This window comes from Phyllobates terribilis, unplaced genomic scaffold (assembly GCF_046119375.1).
Source record: "Phyllobates terribilis strain yellow unplaced genomic scaffold, ASM4611937v1 Scaffold_5__5_contigs__length_657084704, whole genome shotgun sequence".
Classification (NCBI taxonomy): domain Eukaryota; kingdom Metazoa; phylum Chordata; class Amphibia; order Anura; family Dendrobatidae; genus Phyllobates; species Phyllobates terribilis.
The window spans coordinates 621,384,123-621,405,452 of record NW_027362765.1 but is presented as its reverse complement, the minus strand read 5'-3'; the positions used below and the strand labels follow the sequence as shown (position 1 = coordinate 621,405,452).

Below are 21,330 nucleotides of genomic sequence, written 5' to 3'. Positions count from 1 at the left end.
TGCACGGAGACGCATAGTGGACATGGGATTTCTAGAAATCCCACCCACTATACTGTAACTTCGGAACGCTGTGGGTTTGACGCTGCATAACTCACAGCGTCAGACCCGCAGAGGCTCTGGATCGTGTGCACATACCATAATGGTTTTAATTTTAAAAGCATCACGATGCAACATTTTTCCCCTCACCTAAAACTTAACTGCAAATATTATATATCACAAACATTGGAGACAGGGTGATTTTATCAAACATATGTCAAGAAAAGAAAGCGAGTGGATTTTTAAATTAAACACCTTGAGACCATGGGGTCTTAACAGCGAAATTGAGCTATTTGCTTTCAACGACTGATAGTTACCATGACAACGCCACCAACAGCGGACCGTTGCCATGACGTCATTATAGACAGGTATATAAAGGACTCCACCTACTGGGCCAGACTATCCCTGATGAAGACAGCCGTCAGCTGTCGAAACGCGTTGGAATTGACTGACCCAGCAGAGAAGGCGCCCACAGGCATCCGTCCTCAATACAAGCTGCACACCACGTGTCAGCTCGTCTCTCTGCCTCTCGCGCGCTTCCAATAGAACGCGCCCCCTCACCTTCTCCGCACCTCCTCTCCTGCTCCACTTACCCGGAAGCCCGCGAGTAGCGGCGGTCACCGGCCGGGACCCCGCTCTCGCCCCGGGCCCCACAACTCCTTGACATCTCCGCAGGACTACGGACCGTAAGTACTCTGGGCCACGGCCCCCACCGCTTATGACACACGCCACCACAAGGACCAAAACCACACATACTCACCTCTTTATTACCGAGAGGATTCCAGGAACGCGGCCTGCCTGACTCCACACGAGTAGGGACCGTGCCTGAAAACCGGACTCCACAACCATAGACCTTGCCCGGATATCTACTACACAGCCTGCCACCAAAGCCTTCCACCTACTTGAATATACTTATCCAGACCAGGCCTCCTGCCACATTTGCAGCCGGTCCCCTGCTGCACCTCAGCGTCCAGGGACAAGACCCACTGCTACTTAGCCAGTAAATTACTCAGCCAGAGCCTCCTGCTGCACCTACCACTAGGCTGAACCCTCTTGCAGAACCTCCTGAACACCTTCCCTTGATTTAGGCCTTCAGCCACAGATAAAGAAGGTGACTGACCATTTCACACCTGGACCCTAAACAAGGTAATCAACCGGGCTTACATATATTGTGGCTTATTGTTTGTATACCTCAGCTCCTAACTCTCCCTCCCCATCTATATACAGGACATCAATTATCCTTGAGTGCCACAACGCCCCCTATCACCCGGCAACCAGTAGCCTCCTACTACATCTCTGCTCAGAGACAGATACAATCCAGAGCCTCCTGTTGCACCCCTGGATTACTGATAATCACGCACAGGTAAACATCTAGGTTTACCACACTGTGGACTATTCCTGTATTCCTCAGTTCCTAACCCTTCCTCCATATCTATATACAGGACATTGAGTATCCTCAAGCGTTACTACGCCTACTGGCAATCAAAAAGCCCCCCTGTCACATCTCTGCAACAAAGTGAGATACAATCCAGAGCCTCCTGCTGCACCCCCCACTGAGGGAGTGCTAACAAGCAATCTCCAAAAGCAGAACAGCTCCTCCGTGGGTAAGTCGCTAACCCCACTATCTACCTACCCAGAGCTAACAGCACTAACCCCATATCATTAAATCTCCAGGAGCATAACAAAGCGTTCAGGACCACGCCCCACTCTAAGAATCCTGACGGACCACAGCCCTAGTGCACACCTGCACTTTACCCACTCTGATACCTGGTGAGTAACAGATCCACAGCCAGCTAAGCATATTCATTACTAGAGAACAATAGCCCTAACCAAACTCCTCTTCTTTCCAGGTACCAAGCCACCACAGGCATTTTACCACACCAGATTAACCGCTGGATTTTACTATTTATTACACCTTGTATACCATTAGTTCTTTTACCCCAATCGAAATATTGTTGTCTACACTCGTCTTTTAAATCCTGTATTAAATCCTGTATTTTATTAAGTTTTTATTGCTAGCATCCAAACAAATAAATCTTATTTTTATAAAATAATAGTACTCTTCTCCTGATCTCTTTTTCACTACCGATAGCGCGATTTTTACTATAGAACAGTTATTTTATTGTAGTGTATCTACTACGGACATTAGTGGTTCCCTGTCCACAATTATCGCTGCCATTGGTAGTAGTTAGCCTGATAAGCACCTTTTACACATATAATACCATATATATATATATATATATATATATATATATATATATATATATATATATATATATATATATATATATATATATATATATATATATATACACACACACATACAGTACAGACCAAAAGTTTGGACACACCTTCTCATTTAAAGATTTTTCTGTATTTTCATGACTATGAAAATTGTACATTCACACTGAAGGCATCAAAACTATGAATTAACACATGTGGAATTATATACTTAACAAAAAAGTGTGAAACAACTGAAAATATGTCTTATATTCTAGGTTCTTCAAAGTAGCCACCTTTTGCTTTGATGACTGCTTTGCACACTCTTGGCATTCTCTTGAATTATTATTTATATTATACACATATACACACACACACATATACACACACACACACACACACACACACACACACACACACACACACACTGCTCAAAATAAGAAAAGGAACACTCAAATAACACATCCTAGATCTGAATGAATGAATATTCTCATTGTACAGAACAAAGTATTCAAAGTTGAATGCGCTGACAACAAAATCACACAAAAATCATCAATGGAAATCACATTTATTAACCAATGGAGGCCTGGATTTGGAGTCACCCCCAAAATTAAAATGGAAAAACACACTACAGGCTGATCCAACTTTGATGTAATGTCCTTAAAACAAGTGAAAATGAGGCTCAGTATTGTGTGTGGCCTCCACGTGCCTGTATGACCTCCCTACAAAGCCTGGGCATGCTCCTGATGAGGTTGCGGATGGTCTCCTGTGGGATCTCCTCCCAGACCTGGACTAAAGCATCCGCCAACTCCTGGACAGTCTGTGGTGCAAGACATGATGTCCCAGATGTGCTCAATCGGATTCAGGTCTGGGGAACGGGCGGGCCAGTCCATAGCTTCAATGCCTTCATCTTGCAGGAACAGCTGACACACTCCAGCCACATGAGGTCTGGCATTGTCCTGCATTAGGAGGAACCCGGGGCCAACCGCACAAGCATAAAGTCCCACAAGGGGTCTGAGGATCTCATCTCGGTACCTAATGGCAGTCAGGCTACCTCTGGCGAGCACACGGAGGGCTGTGCGGCCCTCCAAAGAAAAGCCACCCCACACCATTACTGACTCACTGCCAAACCGGTCATGCTGAAGGATGTTGCAGGCAGCAGATCGCTCTCCACGGCGTCTCCAGACTGTCACATGTGCTCAGTGTGAACCTGCTTTCATCTGTGAAGAGCACAGGGTGCCAATGGCGACTTTGCTAATCATGTTGTTCTGTGGCAAATGCAAAGCATCCTGCATAGTGTTGGGCTATGAGCACAACCCCCATCTGTGGACATTGGGCCCTCATACCACCCTCATAGAATCTGTTTCTAACCGTTTGTGCAGACACATGCACATTTCTGGCTTGCTGGAGGTTATTTTGCAGAGCTCTGGCAGTGTTCCTCCTTGCACAAAGGCAGAGGTAGCGGTCCTGCTGCTGGTTTGTTGCCCTCCTACGGCCCCCTCCACGTCTCCTGGTGTACTGGCCTGCCTCCTGGTAGCGCCTCCAGCCTCTGGACACTACGCTGACAGACACAGCAAACCTTCTTGCCACAGCTCGCATTGATGTGCCATCCTGGATGAGCTGCACTACCTGAGCAACTTCTGTGTGTTGTAGAGTCAGTCTCATGCTACCACGAGTGTGAAAGCACAACCAACATTCAAAAGTGACCAAAACATCAGCCAGAAAGCATTGGTACTGAGATGTGGTCTGTGGTCCCCACCTGCAGAACCACTCCTTTATTGTGTCTTAATAATTGGCAATAATTTCCATCTATTGTCTATTCCATTTGCACAACAGCATGTGAAATTGATTGTCAATCAGTGTTACTTTCTAAGTGGACAGTTTGATTTCACAGAAGTTTGATTTACTTGGAGCTATATTCTGTTTAACTGTTCCCTTTATTTTTTTGAGCAGTGTATATATATATATATATACACACACACACACACACACACACACATACACACATACACACACATACACACACACACTTTACATACACACACTTTACATCAACTACACTTTAAGTATGTTAAATATAAATGCATGCTCAAGCATGACTGGGAAATGTCAGGAATGTAGGCCATGTTTGGACAGTCTACATCATTTCTGTTCTTTACGAAACCTTAGATAAGTTATAGTTAATTATGAGAAAAAAGGGATATTAAGTGATATGTGAAGAGAAAACGTCTCCAGTGATGTCAGCAAGACTACAGTCGTGGCCAAAAGTTTTAAGACTGGCCCAAGTTTTGGTTTTCACAAAGTTACTGCAGTCTTCAGTGTTTTTGGATCTTTTAGTCAGATGTTTCTATGGCAACTGAAGTACAATTATCAGCTTTTCATTTTACATGTTCAGTTTTTACACTTATTGAGAAATACATTGAGTTCATATAAAGACTTAATATCTACGGTGTTATCCCTCATCAAAACTTCTATAAAGTCTGGATATCAGCTTTTGGAACCAGATCCTGACTGGTAACAACTAGTGATGAGCGAACGCTCGCCCGAGCATCACTGTACTCGACGAGCATTTCCGGGTTGCTCGGGCGATAACTTGGGTCCCCTCCCTGCATGTTTTGCGCTCTTTACAGAGCCAATGAACATGCAGGGATTGCTTGCCACGCATTGTAATGCCGTAGCCATGTTGGTTGTGGGCATTTCAGTGATTGGCTGGCCACACAGCATCATCAGGTGTATATAAGACCGGGGCGCTGCCATGCTCGTTACAGTCTACGCCAGAGTCAAGCAGAGTAGGGAGAGCTGCTGCTGCGTCAGGGAGCGATTTGCTTCTTCATAGTTAGTTCAGATGGATAGATGAGATAGATATATCCATCTCATCCACTAATATCTCATATATATATTAGTGGAATACCTATACTAAGTCTTTCTGAGGACTAATCCAGCTGCATATATTCAGTGGTGATAGCAGGAATTAGGCAGGCAGGCAGTGTATGTGGCAGACTGCAGTGCATATAGTGTAAGAGGGTCCCATAGAACGTTGCTGCTGCTGTAATAATTAGGCTATGTACCCACGAAGCAGAAATGCTCCGGATTTTTTCCTGAGCGTTTCTGCATCTCCCTGGCAGAAAAACGCATGCGGATTCTTCATGCATTTTTCCAGCCAGGGACAAGCGGATGTGAAGGGTTCTTCACATGCATTTCTGCATGCGGGTTGTCAAGCGATTTTAGCATCACTTGGAAAGTGCTTGACAACTTGGTCACACTATATAAATCCATGCAACCGGCATGGATTTATATAGTGTGACCGAAAGAATGGTAAAAAATAAATATATACTTACCTTCTGATGGCGCCCGGTGTCTATCCGATGCGTCCCGGCTTGCCGGCAGCATGCGGTAGACTAAAGGATCTGCCGACATCAGCGGTTGCGTGACCCGTCACATGACTAAATGACGTCATGGCAGGTCCTTTTCAGACCATCGAGAGCTGCCGGCAAGCCGAGACGCATCACTAAGGACACCGGGGGCCATCAGAAGGTAAGTATAATGTATATATATTTTTTTATTTATTTATTTATTTTTTTTTTTACAGGTACTATGGTCTGGTACTCCTTTTCCCCAAACCCAGAATTGCCGCTGCGGAAACGCTTATAAGACGCTTAGTGGGAACATAGCCCTAGATATCCGGGGCTAGTGACTTTTTTTTTTTTTTTTTTATCTGCATCCTGGTTATTTGCTTAAAAAGCAATCCAGAGTACAACATTTTTCTGCTCCATTTGCTTGTTCTAACTGCAGAATACAGCCAGATCTGTTCCATATTTCAGCGATAAAAATCCAGAAATTTAAACTGAACGTGGAAAATCTTGGCCTCGTTTACCATTCTGTTGCAGTGTGTCGGTCAAGCTATTCACACTAGGCGTCTCTGAAGGATAGTATTAGCAAATTACAGGCCTGCCATTTAAAACCGTGGTTCTCTGTCAGATGTATCACATATAACTGCGTTACAAAATCAGCCATTTCTCGTGAACGTGGAGAATATTGTCCTCCATTAAAAATGAGCAAGGTGCGTAGCAAGGAATGGGGAAGTGGACGTGATGGTGACAGTGCATGCAGAGGCTGAGGGCAACCTGAAAGTGTGCCACAACAAACACCAATATATCTTGTCACTCGACCTTCCTGTCCCAATTAATAGGGGACTGCAGAACACCACTATTTAACACAGAGCAGTGTGAAAAGGTTATTGGTTGGATAGCAGATAATGGTCACGTGACCATCAGCTGACTAAATGACGTCACCGCAGATCCTACCAGTACATATCGGGACGCCGAAGAGAGAGGACGCAGCCGGTAGGAGACCGGAGAGGCGAGTATACAGGTTTTTTTTTTTTTTTTTTTTTTTTTAACTATAGATGCAGCATTTAAATCATCCAAGTTGGTCACACAATATAAATCCATGACTGTTGCATGGATTTATATTGTGTGACCAACTTTTCAAGCACTTTTCCACGTTAAGCTCAAAATCGCTTGGAAAAGTGCTTGTAAAAACGCTTCTCCCTGGCAGAAAAAAAACACATGTAAATCTGCATACTTTTTTTCCTGCCAGAGAGAGGCAAAAACGCTCTGCATCAAATCTGCACCGTGCGCACTAACCCAAATAACGTTAGCATTTTTTGCAGGAGGCCCTCTGACCCTCTACGTCTCTTGCAATGGGCATTGGAGTTCCTCCAAATTTTTGGCGGCCGTTTCAGTCACTGCATACGCAAGAAAAATATGGGAGACACTCGTTAATAATGAGAACAACCAAGCATAGCTGACTGTTGGCCCTTTAAGAATAGTAAGGGTGTAAAAATAGTGTTTGTGACTTTCACAATCCCTCCTTCATAAATGAAACAGGATGTGTCTGATGATGTGTCACACACCACATGGCCATATAAGGTTGTAAAATGTTAAAATAACATCTCCCAGTGAATGCACTTGTCTTGGTTGAAAGCAATGCAAAAACACATCAAACACGCTACGTGTGAAAATAGCCCAAGGCGTGGAGGAGAATTTTTGTTTTTGGTTATTTATTTTGCCTTATATACAAGTCATTACCATGGAAAGGATGTTCCTTAACATATTTCCCAGGAAAATCAGCCAGGAAAACCATGTCCTCTTCGGCCAGAAGGGGGCTATCAAAATTACTTTTGCCCTGTCTTCCCTGATTTTCCTCAGAACTGCTGGAATTAGGGCAATCAGAGGGAAAGCATAGGTTAGAGGATGGTTCCATGGAATCATGAAAGCGTCTAGTGTTTCTGGGTTCCCTTTGGGGGTCTATCGAGCAGAAAGCATCTACCTTCCTGTTCTGACTGTTGGCGAATAAGTCTATGGAAGGATGTCCCCACATTTCTGTGATCTGATTGAACACTGATTCAGCTCCCACTGGCCCTGCCTCAATTGGGTCCGACTTAAGAGGCACAGAAAATCTCAGAGCAGACTTCCTATGTGGAGTGCAGATAGAGACCCCAGACTGCTCTTGGCTACCAGGAAGATAGACTTTGTTATTTGTATTAGAGAAAGGGACCGGGTTCCCCCCTGGTGTTTCAGGTATGCCACTACTGTCCGATTACACTCTTACGTGGTGGCCGTGTAGAGTGTTTAAGAATTCTGAAAGGGCGAACTTCACCGCTAGAAGCCCCTTCATGTTTGAGGATGCAGATCTTACGTTCACTGTCCAGACCCCCTGAGCTAGTTGGTCGTTCAAGTGATCCCCCAACCTCTTAGGTTCTGACCATAGACGCAAGCCCAAGAGACAGATTACCCACGAAAACACCCTGGGTTAGATTGTCTAGTGTCATCCACCATTCTATGGAAAGCGTGGTTTTTGGCGACAAGGTTAGCGGACCTTCTAAGTGACCTTTTAGAGATTTTTCGGCTTCCAAGATTTCCCACTGCAAGTCCTTGGTATGCATCTGAGTCCATTGGATGGCCAGAATACAGGCAGTCAAGGAACCTAGGAGGGACATTGCTTTCCGCAGAGTCATAGAGGGGTGGTCCCTTACCCAAGATATCAGGTACGATTTTCTGAATTTTCTCTGCCGGAAGGAGACACTACTGATTCCTTGAATCTATCATAATGCCCAGATATTCCTGCACCTGATTTGGCTCGGTTTTGGACTTCTTTAGGTTCAAAAGCCAGCCTAAGTTTGTGAAGGAATCCATGACCTTTGCAAGTCGATTCTTGCAGTGATGGAAAGAACCGCCTATTATCAAAAAATCGTCCAGATACGGGATAATCAGGATGTCTTGTTCCCTTAAATGTGCCATTGCCTCTGCCACTATTTTGGTGAATACTAATGTGGCTATGGCTAGACCGAATGGGAGAGCCGTATACTGAAAATGCTTGACTACCTCCCCCAAATCGGTATCACTACCCTTAGGAATTTCTATTAATTCTTGGGGATGGGGACGTGATAATAAGCATCCTTTAGATCCAGAACAGTCATGAAACAGTGTGGAAACAACATTTTTACTGAGATCTCTATTGCTTCCATTTTGAAGGTTTGAACCTTCAGAGACTTGTTCAGTTTCTTCAGGTTTATTATTGTCCTGAAAGTCCCATCCAGTTTTTTTCTCAGGAACAGAGGGGATCAGAATCCTTCACCTTTTTCCTGGGCAGGAACCTCTTGCAGGACTGCTTACCCTATCAGGCCCAGAACTTCTTGCTCTAACACTAGCTGTTCTACATTTGAGGATCTATTGGGTGTTATTATAAAATTTGGTTGGGTAATCGAGTGAAACTGATATCTTAGACCTGATTTTATTAGGCCTAATATCCAAGAACTGTTGGATATTCTTTCCCAGGTCGGGAGAAAACGTAATAACCTTCCCTCCCACCTGGGGAAAACCTTCATTGGAAGGGTTTTCTACTGTCACTGGGGGGTGTGTTGAACATAAACCCTTAGTCTTCCTCTTCCAATACTCCCACTTATCCTGGTCTCTAGGGGGTTACCTGCGGATACATTTCTTACTCCGAGAGGACTTTCTGTAAGATGTATTGGAGAGGACAGGGAAGTTTTTTTTTTTTTTTTTTTTTATTATCCCCTGCTTTGTCGAGAATATCATTGAGCATGGGCCCAAATAGGAATTCGCCCTCACAGGGAATGGAGCAGTTTTGATTTTGTTTGGAGGTACCCTGGCCAGCATTTAAGCCAGAGAGCCCACCAGGCTGCGTTAGAGAAGCCCGCTGCCCTGGCCGCTAGCCTGAGTCGGCCGAAGCATCAGCCAAGAAAGCTGCTGCCACTTTCATTACTGGGATAGAGCCTAATATGGTGTCCCTGGACGTTTTCTCTTTTAGCTGGTTCTCCAATTGGTCTAGCCAAACAGTCAGTGATCTGGCCGTACATGTGGCTGCTACCGCGGGTTACAACCCTCCCCCAGCGGCCTCCCAGGAACGCTTTTGGAAGCTATCCGCTTTCTTATCCATTGGATCGTTCAGAATTCCCATATCCTCAAACAGGAGGGAAAATTTTGTAAAAGCTTTGGCAACCATCACGTCTAGTTTTGGCGCCTTTTCCCAAAATGAATATACCGGGTCATCAAAAGGGTATTTCCTCTTTGGGGATAAGAGGCCCTTCCTTTCGGGTTTCTTCCACTCTCTCTTAATCAAGGAGTGGACTCTCATTAAGAGGGAAAGATCTTCTCTTTTTTTGTTCCAGTCCGCTAAACATCATGCCCTGAACATATTTTTTTAGGACAGGGATCAAATAACCCCATAGTGGACCTGATTGCTTTAATTAAACTATTGGTTCCCTCTATGGGTAAACAGCTGCGCCCGCCTCTATCCACAGAAGAAGATGAGGATGTGGAGAGAGACAATGTTTATCGTATGGGTCTACACAGAATGTGTGTACACTGTGTCTATATTCTGTATGTGTGTATTGTATGTGCATACTGACTGTGTGTTGTGCCTATATACACAGCATGTGTGAATTGTAAGTGTACAGTGTGTATATTATGTATGTGTATATACACTGTATAAACGACATATACAATGTTTGTATCTGTGTTTCAGAATGTTTGGTTCATGATCTTTGGATATAAAAATATATAAACATTTATTGTACATGGGATGTAAAGTGTGAGATTTGTATACGTGTTTCGGTCATTTCTGTAAATATTTATTTCAAAGGATATATTAGTGCTACTATGCCAGCTTTGTGACATACTTTCCTTATATATATGGAAATTGGCTATGAAAGGGGTGGTCCACTTTCCTTTCATGCAGGCAAGCCAGGAGCAATTACAGTCACGGCTCAGAGCACAGAGCGGTGGCTAAGCACACCCCAGCATTGACCGACAGCTGGCTCTACCTACAAGTTTCTATTACAAATTAGGGTTATTGCAAGTTACATAATCCTCCCTGGCCAAAGACACGACTGAAAAATACCAGGATCATTTTTTTACCCTTCTGTACAAAATGTAGCGTGACCTCTGGACTGCTAGCTCCCATACAGGGATACACAACCCTCATCAATATACAGTCACCTATATCACTGTGTCACAACGGCATATAATGGGAACGGAGTGCTCTAGGTATCCATACACCATAGCACTTTATTAGTCTCTTGCAGACATACTTGTATGCCGATATATACTTTTGTGTGGCCTAACACTGTCTTCTATCATATCATTGTACTTGCCCTAATATATTCCATAACATCAGTACTACAGAAACATGCTTTATAACCCATTAGCATGTTTTTGATATCTAGAAGTAATAATCTGTTTTTAACTGTTTTATACCGTCCGGAATTCTGATTTTATGGAATTTTCTTCTTCACCAAGATTACCGCCTGCTTTTTTCTGGTTCTCTTCACCAAAATTCTTAAAGGGGTATTCCCATCTCCAAGATCCTATCCCAATATGTAGTAAGTGTATTAATAATAATCTTAACAAATATCTTCAATTAGAAATGTAGGATATTTTTTCTCATTGGCTATGTCCATTTCCTCATGCGCAGGACCTTAGGTATCCATGGTTACGACCACTAGCAACTAGCTAACTGTCACTATATCAGTGGACGTAACCATGGATACCTAAGGTCCTGCAATGCCTCACATGAGGTAAGCGACATAGTGAATTAGAAAAACTATACTACATTTCTAATTGGAGGTGTTTGCTAATATTATTATTATACCTACTACACATTGGGATAAGATCTTGGAGATGGGAATACCCCTTTAAATCAATAAAGATTGATTTTTTTCACCATTACCATTGACCTTTGTCGGTTTTCTCCTTGTTTTGTTTTTCATGCATTTTCCAGATGGGTCACTATTAGTGTTGAGCGAGTATGTTCTATTAACCCTTTCGCCGAGTATGCTCGGGCCGAGCTCCGAGTATTTACAGCTGCTCGGTGATATGGTTGAATTTCTCCCGTGTGCATGATTTGCAACTGTTTGGCAGTTTTATTACATGGGAGGAATGTCTATTTCTTACACATTCCTCACATGTAATAAAGCTGCCAAACAGTTGCAAATCATGCACACGGGAGAAATTCAACCATATCACCGAGCAGCTATAAATACTCGAAACTCGGCCCGAGCATACTCGGACAGAACATACTCGCTCAACACTAGTCACTATATAGTCCAGCATACACATGCATTATATTGGGAGACTTCTCACACATGGTTTGATATTAGTCACCATATAACTATAATTTTGTTATTTTCATGCTTATCATTGCTTACTTTCAGTTTGTCTTCGTTTCACCTGTTTTCAGCCCGGCTCTGGCACACGGTTGCTATGTGAAACGCAGCTCAATTTTTTATAATCTTCTCAATGTACGTCTATAGGAATTCAAAACGAGGCTCTGTAGTATACTTGTATTGTGAAAAGTGACTTCCGGTACATAGTGATCTGGAATGGTAGAAAAGCCTTTACATTATGATGGAGCGGGGCTGAAACAGATGACTATATCGACTAGTGATGAGCCAATGCAGTGTATAGCAGGCAATCAGCGCATGTTTATCGAGTGTAAAACAGCATGTCTCTTTCCTCATGTGCAGGCATTGCAGGACCTTTGGTATCCATGGTTACAATTGACAAAGTGAGTTAGCTAGTGGTCATAACCATGGATACCTAAGGTCCTGCAATGCCAGCACATGAAGAAAGTGACATAGCAAATCAGAAAAACTATACTACATTTCTAATTGGAGAATAATAATAATAAATAATAATAATAATAATATTATTACTACTACTACACCTACTGCATATTGGGATAGGATCTTGGACATGGGATTACCACTTTAAGTGTTTGGTCAGTCATTGCAACTTAAAGCTGGTTTCACAAGTCAGTATATTTCAGGTACAGGAAAAAACATCCATGTACCGTGTGTGTCACACATGTGGCAACTGTGTGCTGCATCAGGATCACACGGACCAGAGCAGGGAATCAGCGGTGCAGTTAGCGCTGTTTCCAAGCGCCAATGCTGAACATTGCCCTCATCATGGTTCCCTGCTGGCGCTGCGCCCCTCCTGTGTAAAAATAAGAATAAAATACATATACTCACCTGTCCTGAGATGTCCCCTGTGAACCGCTAATGTGGAGGAGAAGGGACAATCAACCGCTGCATTGAGCGGCTCCGGAGCTGCGCTCACTGAGTGACAGGACACCACTCCTGACCTCAGCACAGCTCCGGCGCCTGCTCGTTGGAGCGGCCAGAGGATTACAGAGGAGGACACTTAGGATAAGGGAGTATAAGGATTTTATTATTTTATGCTTATTTCTACACAGGGACACTGCAGGAGCAGACACTACTACCCTCATCATTGTCCCTGCTGGAGCTGATCGCAGCACCGGCAGGGAACCATGAGGAGGGCAGTGTCTAGCACAGGCACTTGGGTACCGCGCTAACTGTAGCGCTGATTCCTAGGCGCTGGTACGTGTCACATGTCATCCGTTTGGGACGTTTTGCAGACACATGGTCCGTAGAAACACACTGACATGTGTGCAGACCCATAGATTTGAATGGGTTTGAGTGTGTCAGTGTCTCCAGTATGTGTGGAAACTCATCACACGAACTGGAAACACGCACGTGTGAAAAAGCCCTTAGGCTGAGTTCACATGAACGTATGCAAAATCATCTGTTTTATATCCAGAAAAACAAATTTTTTTCTTCCGTATTGGCATACAAATAACATCACGTAATCTGTACGTCCACTTTGTAAATCTCTATGGCATCAGTTTTCATTGATACAAGAGGTATAATTTTACTCAGCTTCCCATGACCTGCATGCCCACAGAGACCGCTTAGGAGGATTGACCCTACACTGTGGTACCTACTTCCTAAGATACACAAGTCTGCAACTGTGCCCCCAGCCCTTTGTACATTCCCTGGACTCGTACGTGAAAGTTCCGTAAATGCACTAAACTGCATTGTTTAGTGCATTTTTCCTTTATAGCTTTTTATTGGCCTTTACGCTCTTTTCATCAAAATGGTGTCAAGTAAGTATCTTATGTTTTTTTTACATATATTACTATTTAAAGCAGGGAATCCATTTTATTGATTATATACTAAGTCTTTAAAGGGAGCCTGAAAAACACAAATTATACACACACACTGCCTTGAAACAGTATTCATGCCCAGTGAGATTTTCAACATTTTTTTACGATACACCCACAAACAAATGTATTTTATTGGGATTTTATGTGATATACCAACACAAAGCAGCAAGGGTTTGTTAAGTGTAAGAGGAAATGATACATGGTTTTCTAATTTTAAAAATATAAATCTGAGTATTGTGACGTGCACTTGTATTCAGCCCCCTGTAGTCCGATACCCCTAAATAAAATCCTAAGTGACCAATTGCCTTCAGAAATCACATTAGTAAACTGAGTCCACCTGTGCGTCATTTATTCTCAGTATAACTACAGCTGTTCTGTGGAGGCATCAGAGGTTTGTTTGAGAACATTAAGAATCAAACAGCATCATGAAGACAACACCAGAACACACCAAACAGATAAGGGATAAAGTTGAGAAGAGTAAAGCAGGGTTAAGCTGTAAAAAATTGCCCAAACGCTGAACATCATACAAAGCAAGTTCAATCCATCATCCAAAAATGGAAGAAGTATGGCACAACTGCAAACCTACCATGACGACATGGCTTTCCACCTAAACAGACATCTCAAGTAAGAAGAGCACTAGTTAGAGAAGCCACAGAGATCGATAGCTCAGGTGGGAGAATATGTCCACAGGACAACTGTTAGGGAGCAGTCAGACGGCCATGTAACACGGACGATTAGCCCATTGCAATGCTCAGAGTGGCCGGCGGCTCTTTTGACACGAGCATGAAAGCCTGTATTTCTATGCAGCTGTCACACTCTGATCAGGAAACCTGCTGGCCAGCCCTAGCATTGCGATGCGATTGTCTTCCATGTTATAAGGCCATCTGACGGCACCCTTAGTTGTATACGCCAATCTGGCTTTTATGGAAGAGTGGCATGAAAGAAGAAATTTTCAAAAGCAAGCCATAAGCAGTACTGTTAGCAAAAAGCCATGTAGGGTACACAGCGAGAACGTAGAAGAAGGTGCTCTGGTTCGATGAAACCAAAGTAGAACCTTTTGGGATAAATGCAAAGCAATATGTGCACATCACCCTGAAAACACCATCCCCACCATCAGACATGATGGTGGCAGCATCATGCTCTGGGAATGCTTTTCTTCAGCAGTGACCGGGAAGCTGGTTTGAGTTGAACGGAAAGATGGAGGAAACTAAATACAGGGCGATCCTGGGGGAAAACTTGTTAAAGGCTGCAAAAGACTTGCAACTGGGGCTCCTTCCAGCAGGACAACCACCCTAAACATACTGTCAGAGCTACAGTGAAACAGTTTAGATAAAAGTACCGTATATTAATGTGTTTGAATGGCCCAAAGTCCAGACCTAAGACCATTGAGAATATATAGCAAAACAAAACAAAACAAAAAAAAAAAAAAAAAAAAAAGAGCTGTTCACAGACGCTCTCCATCCAATCTCAATGAGCTACAGCTAGTTTGCAAAGAAGAATGGGCAAAAAGATCAGCCTCTAGATGTGCAAATCAGGTAGAGACATACCCCAAGAGACTTGCAGTGAAAGGTTGTCCTACAAAATATTGACTCAGGGGGGGCTGAATACAAATGCACATCACAATTCTCAGATATGTATTTTTTAAAATAAGAAAGCCATGCATCATTTCCCTTACATTTCATAAATACTTGCTACTTTGTGTTGGCATATTACAATAAAATACAAGTTTGTAGGTGTAACATGAAAATTTTTTTGGAAAAGTTAATCAAATAATATGAATACTTTTTCATGGCAATGTATATGCAATTGTTCACTGTGGAATCCACGGTCTGTATGCAACAAGCTTTCTTTCCTGCACAATTACTTTCTGACCAACTCTCTCAATCTGCTGACCCACACTGAAACCTGGATCCACCCACAATGCTCTCCACAGCGCGGCACCCCCCTACATCTCTTCCCTCATTTCTGTTTATCGGCCTACCTGTTCTCTACGCTCTGCAAGGGACTTTAGATTAACATCTGCACTAATCCGTACCTCCCACTCCCGGCTTCAAGACTTCACCCGAGCTGCACCTATTCTTTGGAATGCTCTACCTCAAGAAATTAGGACGAACCACAACTTAGTTTTAGGCGCTCCCTAAAAACACCTGTTTAGGGCGGACTATCACGTTCCCTAATCAAAGTCCTTTTACATTCTTATAGCCCATCCCTTATTTCTCCAAACATAAGTCTCCACAGAACCCTAAAGCACTACAGATACTGGCTGTTGATGAGCTCATGCAGACTTTATCTATCCATCATCCCCTCAAGATGGCTGGACCATCATTGTAAATAAGCCACTGTACTTTGGGACAACCCAACCTCATTGTAGATTGTAAGCTCTTACGAGCAGGGTTGTCACTATATTTGCTTTAAATTATTGTATTATCTTTAGCTATGTTACTTATGACTTTTCAATTTGAACCTCTGAATTGTAAAGCGCTGCGGAATATGTTGGCGCTATATAAATAAAGATGATTATTATTATTATATGTCATGTTTATGGGGTCTGTTAAAATGCAGTTAAACAAAAAGCATATGTACAATGAATGTGTGAGTATAGTCACATTCTAGTTGTTTTTCAGGCTGTGTGCCCACTATGCGCTTTTCAAGCGTTTTTGCTGTGGAATTTCCGCTGCGAAAACGCTTAAAAAAACGCTTGGTAATAAGAGCCCCATGGTCCCCAATGATAATCCGTATGTGCTGTGAACATGCTGCGTAAATTTCCGCTGCGGATTATCATTGCGGAAAAATACACAGCATGTCCATTAATTTTACGGACACGCAGCGTAATTGCCGCCATTGACTTGCATTGAAACGCTTAACATAGGCATGACTACATGTGCCCATCCGGATATCATGCGATTCAATGTGCGGATGGTACCCGGGTCTGGAGAAGAGGAGACTCTCATCCACACCCAGGTACCATATTACCTGTAAAAAAAAAAAAAGAATTTAAAATAAACATATAAAATAAAAATAAAGATTATACTTCCCTTCCGATGGCCCCCGGTGTTTTCTCCGCTACATCAGGTCTGTTGTACGTCTCTCTCGCGATGGTCTAAAAGGACCTGCGGTGACGTCATTTAGTCATGTGACTGGTCACGCGACAGCTGACGTCGGCGGTGGCTTGACCTGTCACATGACTAAATGAAGTCATGGCAGGTCCTTTTAGACCATTGCGAGAGAGATGTACAACAGACGTGATGTAGCGGAGAAAACACCGGGGGCCATCGGAAGGCAAGTATAATCTTTAAAAAAAAAAAGAAGTGAAAAATAAACTATTATTACTTGGTCACACTATACAAATCCATGCCAGTTGCATGGATTTATATAGTGTGACCAAGTTGTTAAGTACTTTTCCAAGTGATGCTAAAATCGCTTGGAAAAGCGCTTGATAATCCGCATGCAAAAACGCTTGACAAACGCTTCTACCTGGCAGGAAAACCGCATGGAAAATCCGCATGCGTTTTTCCTGCCAGGGAGAAGCGGAAAAAATATGCAGCATTTCTGCATCGTGGGCACTTAGTCTTATACATGCTCTTGGTCTGTACATGGAAAATAAATCTTAACATACATACCTTCTTGGATCCATACACACATTCGTTATAAAAGCCCAATACGTCAGACAAACCATGTGGCATTCTCATCCGTTTTGCTGATGGCAGATTTGGCCATTCAAGTATATGGCGAGTAGTGATGAGCGAGGACTAAAATTCTCGGGTGCAGCAAATCGTAATACTTGGGTGCTCGACCCGAGTAAACGAGCCCAATGCGAGTCAATGGGAAACTCGAGCATTTTTCCGGCAGCCCCCCCCCCCCCCGAAAGTCTGAAGGGGGCCTGAAAATTGCCCAAATCGATGGGAACAGTGCTGAAAGACATGGGAACAGCAACGGGAAGACCCATGAAAGCATCTCTGATTCCCAGGTCACTGCTGTCAACAATGTTGTCCGAGTATTACGACACTTTTATGGGCTCACAATAAAACATAGAAAAACGAAACCAAGATGGGATTTTCCTGGGAAAAAAAATGTTTAGGAACATCTTTTCCAGGGTAATGACTTGTATATAAGGGAAGAAGAGAAAAAAAATGCTCCTCCACGCCTTGGGCTATGTTCAAACATAGCATTTTTGCGCTGCTCTCAAAAGTTAAAAATACATTCACAAGTAAATGTCATTTTAACATTTTACTACCTGATCTGGCCATGTGGTGTGAGAGACATGAGCAAACACATCCTGTTTCATTTATGAAGGAGGGACTCAAAGTCACAAAGCCTATTTTTATAGGGCCAGCAATCGGCCCTCACTATTGTTAACGGGCCATCAGCTGGCTATGCTTTGTTGTTCCCATTATTAAACAGTGGGTCTCCTATACAGTTATTGCGTATGCAGTAACTGCCAGGGCAGCCAAAAATTTGGAAGCACCCCAATACCCTTTTGAAGAGACAGAGGAGGGTCTCCTATACTGGCAATGCCCATGCACTAAGCGCATGGGCTGAAAACATTCACCCCTAGAGGTATACATGAACATAGTGTATAACATACAGATAGTTATAGAGGTAGGCCTCAAAAAAAAAAAAAAACCTCCAAGGCATAGAGAGCCAGCTCATGCCACATGTCCAGCTTGAATACCCTATAAATTACAAGGCACAGAGGAATCACGGAGGGCGCTGGGATGTTCGGCAAGGTACTCCTTCTGAATCTTCCAAAATTTTTCCCTCCTTGTTAGAGTACCCCGTGCATCAGGGCCTGGGCGCTGGGCGGGTCTAAGAAAACTTCCACACATTCGACAGTGTTCCCCTGCCTCTGCTGCATCGTATTTGAGTCTCCCTCGCCTGTACTCCTTTGGTTGTCCAAGAAATTGTGCCTTCTGCCACCAGCGTTTTCAGATGGGATTTTTTTTTTTAATAAGTCCTCAACAAGGGCCTTCTGGTACTGCCAGGGCTATGGAGTCTGTGTCCGTTTTGGTGGAGTCGTTATAAAATGGACCGACTCCTAAAATATATAATAAATTGGGTACAGTAGTTCAATACAGTTTGTGGGGAATATTTTTTCATAAGAATTTGGGAAAGTTATGAAATGTCCTGTAAATGTCTGTCCTATTCCTGATCTAAGGGGCTAGACTTTTAGCTGAGATGAATCTGTGCTACAGTAAATGTATCACTTACACATGAGCGAGGTAGTCTGTGTCATGGAAATTGAGGAGTCGGAGGTTTGGCTTTCCGACTCCACAGCCCTGGTGGCGAGAAAGCTCGCTCATCCCTAATGGTGACCCATCAAACACGGATCTAATATTGAAGACATACTTTTCACTTTATAGCGCCATCTGTGTTTCATCAGTTTTTACCTGGTCATTGTTAAGAATGAATAGCTAGGAGTTCACAGTCTATGTTTTACAGTTTTAAAAAAGTTGAGAGAAAAAAAAGAAGGATGCAACAGGAATAAGTAAGAGGCAAAATATATTATAATATATATATATATATATATATATATATATATATATATATATATATATATATATATATATATATATATATATATATATATATATATATTGCACAGACAAAAAAAGTGAGTTTCTCATGTATGGAAGCATTCATACATGTGTAGCCTTGTGCCTACATTTTTTAGGATCACCATAGTGCTCCATAGACATTGAGCCATATAATACATGCAGAGAAAAATATGCTCTTTAGTCTGTGGGTCACAGGCTGAAACTCCATGGAAAATTAGTTCTGATGAGTAACTTTGGAAAAAGATTGCGTACAAGTTACTCACTGGAGGAATTCTAGATGACAAAGTCGTTCTGCACCTGCCTGCGCACTGTGAATGTTCATCATATATGGTAATGTCAATTTAAGAACACACCCTGACCTTAGTACTGCAATGCGTATCACAAAACACCCACACTCTGCAACCCTTGCACTGAGGGAAATACGCCCTTTTTATGCAAAAAGCAGTGAGAGAACAATTGCACGAATCATACAACTGAACACCATAGAACATTGACTGCTTAACAGGGAGGGACTGGGGAAAGAGCAGACATACATTTTCTTTCCAGTTGGCCCATGACTTCCATCTGTCATACGGGGGCCACAATATGCTCATCTGAGACAGGCCTAAAAGCTCATTAAGGCATCAGCGATTCTTGTAAATCGGTTTAAGTGTCAGTGTTTCTTACCAACATTTCCTAATTTTTCTCAAATGTAGGGCACTGATGGAGGCATCTCAACATTCTTCTGTCAAACAGTCATGGCATCCAAGTGCTGTCTGATTTTTCATTGTCCCACAGACTTGCATTAGCAAGTTTGACCCAACACAAGGAGATCTGACAAGTCACCGTGCTTTTGTGCAGACCACTCAGTCCAAGGGAGGGGCAAAAAGAAAAAAAAAAAAAAAAGTAAAATCGGACTACCTCACACACAAAAAAAAAAGGGAACTACCCCATAAACGATCATAGGTATGAGAGCCATCTGTAAAAAACACAGAACGTATATGAGTAAAAGTGGCATGTGAATGTGCCCTTAAGCGGCTGTGTAGCACAACAGTAAGGCACACATAGGCAGTGAGGGAGGGACAGGTGGAGGCATCATGCACAAGTTTAGTTTCATTTAATAGGACAAGTGCATGGCTGCTGTACCATACTCCGCATCAGGTGTTGAAGGACACAAAACATGAGAGGTGCAGTACAACCCCATTAGTTTTTCAAAGAATAAAGAATGGTGCACACTCCAGTAGCAGCAAAGTGACTGACACCTGATCTGCAGCATATCTGTGCAGAGCGAACTGTCAAGGCGCTGGCTCCTGCTTACAGCAGTCGCTCACAATATAGTGAATATTGACTGTAGTCACTCAGTGCACTCTGCTATGACTGAAAGCTAGTGGCTCCTGGGAGAAAAAAAAAATTGATCTCTCTCTCCTGTTAGGCCACGGCTCCACTATCAGTATTCGGTCAGTATTTTTTCTCAGGAGTGGGAGACCAAACCAGGAGTGGGTGATAAATGCAGAATTGGTGACTTGTTTCTATTATACCTTTTCTCTGATTGTTCCTCACCTGGTTTTGGCTCCCACTCCTGAGAAAAAAATACTGACCGAATACTGATAGTGGGGCCATGGCCTTAGACGTATTCTCATTCTCAGGAAGGTGGCCAGGCAGCATTGTAATGTTATTCACCTGCAGAACATTACATCCAAGGTGACAAGTTCTCTTTAAAGGGTTATTCTCATGGTGAATCTTTATACCGTATTTTTTGGACTTTAAGAAGCACTTCTTTCCTCCAAAATTTTGGAGGAAAGCGGAGGGTGCGTCTTCTAGTTCGAATGTATACTCGTTGCTGTGGATGGTGGGGGGAAGCGGCAGCGGCGATGGAGCGAGGCACAGGAGACGGCGGCTGCACTGCTCCCCACGCCCATGGGTGTGGAGAGCAATGAATATTCATTCTCAAATAGCGGGAGCACAGTGTCATCTCAGCCGGCATCCTGCA

General features: G+C 43.1%; 1 protein-coding gene and 1 long non-coding RNA gene across 7 annotated transcripts in view; one reads left to right on the top strand and one right to left on the bottom strand.

The window, feature by feature from the left end:
- LOC141273772 (catenin delta-1-like) overlaps nt 1–21,330 on the bottom strand; it is a 124,263-nt gene that overhangs the window by 91,565 nt on the left and 11,368 nt on the right. For 3 of the 5 annotated variants that reach the window (XM_073686110.1, XM_073686112.1, XM_073686113.1), the window contains exon 2: nt 11,987–12,155. The exons of the other annotated variants lie outside the window; for them this stretch is intronic. The gene's annotated coding sequence lies outside the window, so the exon portion shown is untranslated. The remainder of the gene's footprint in view (nt 1–11,986; nt 12,156–21,330) is intronic. 5 annotated transcript variants of the gene reach the window in all.
- LOC141271368 (uncharacterized) lies at nt 606–2,090 on the top strand. Of its 2 annotated transcripts, XR_012321919.1 has the most exons (6): nt 606–722; nt 814–1,182; nt 1,264–1,399; nt 1,479–1,640; nt 1,711–1,806; nt 1,887–2,090. It is a non-coding gene; the product is annotated as an uncharacterized lncRNA (long non-coding RNA). The 2 variants fall into 2 exon arrangements; XR_012321918.1 differs by having other exon boundaries at nt 1,711–2,090.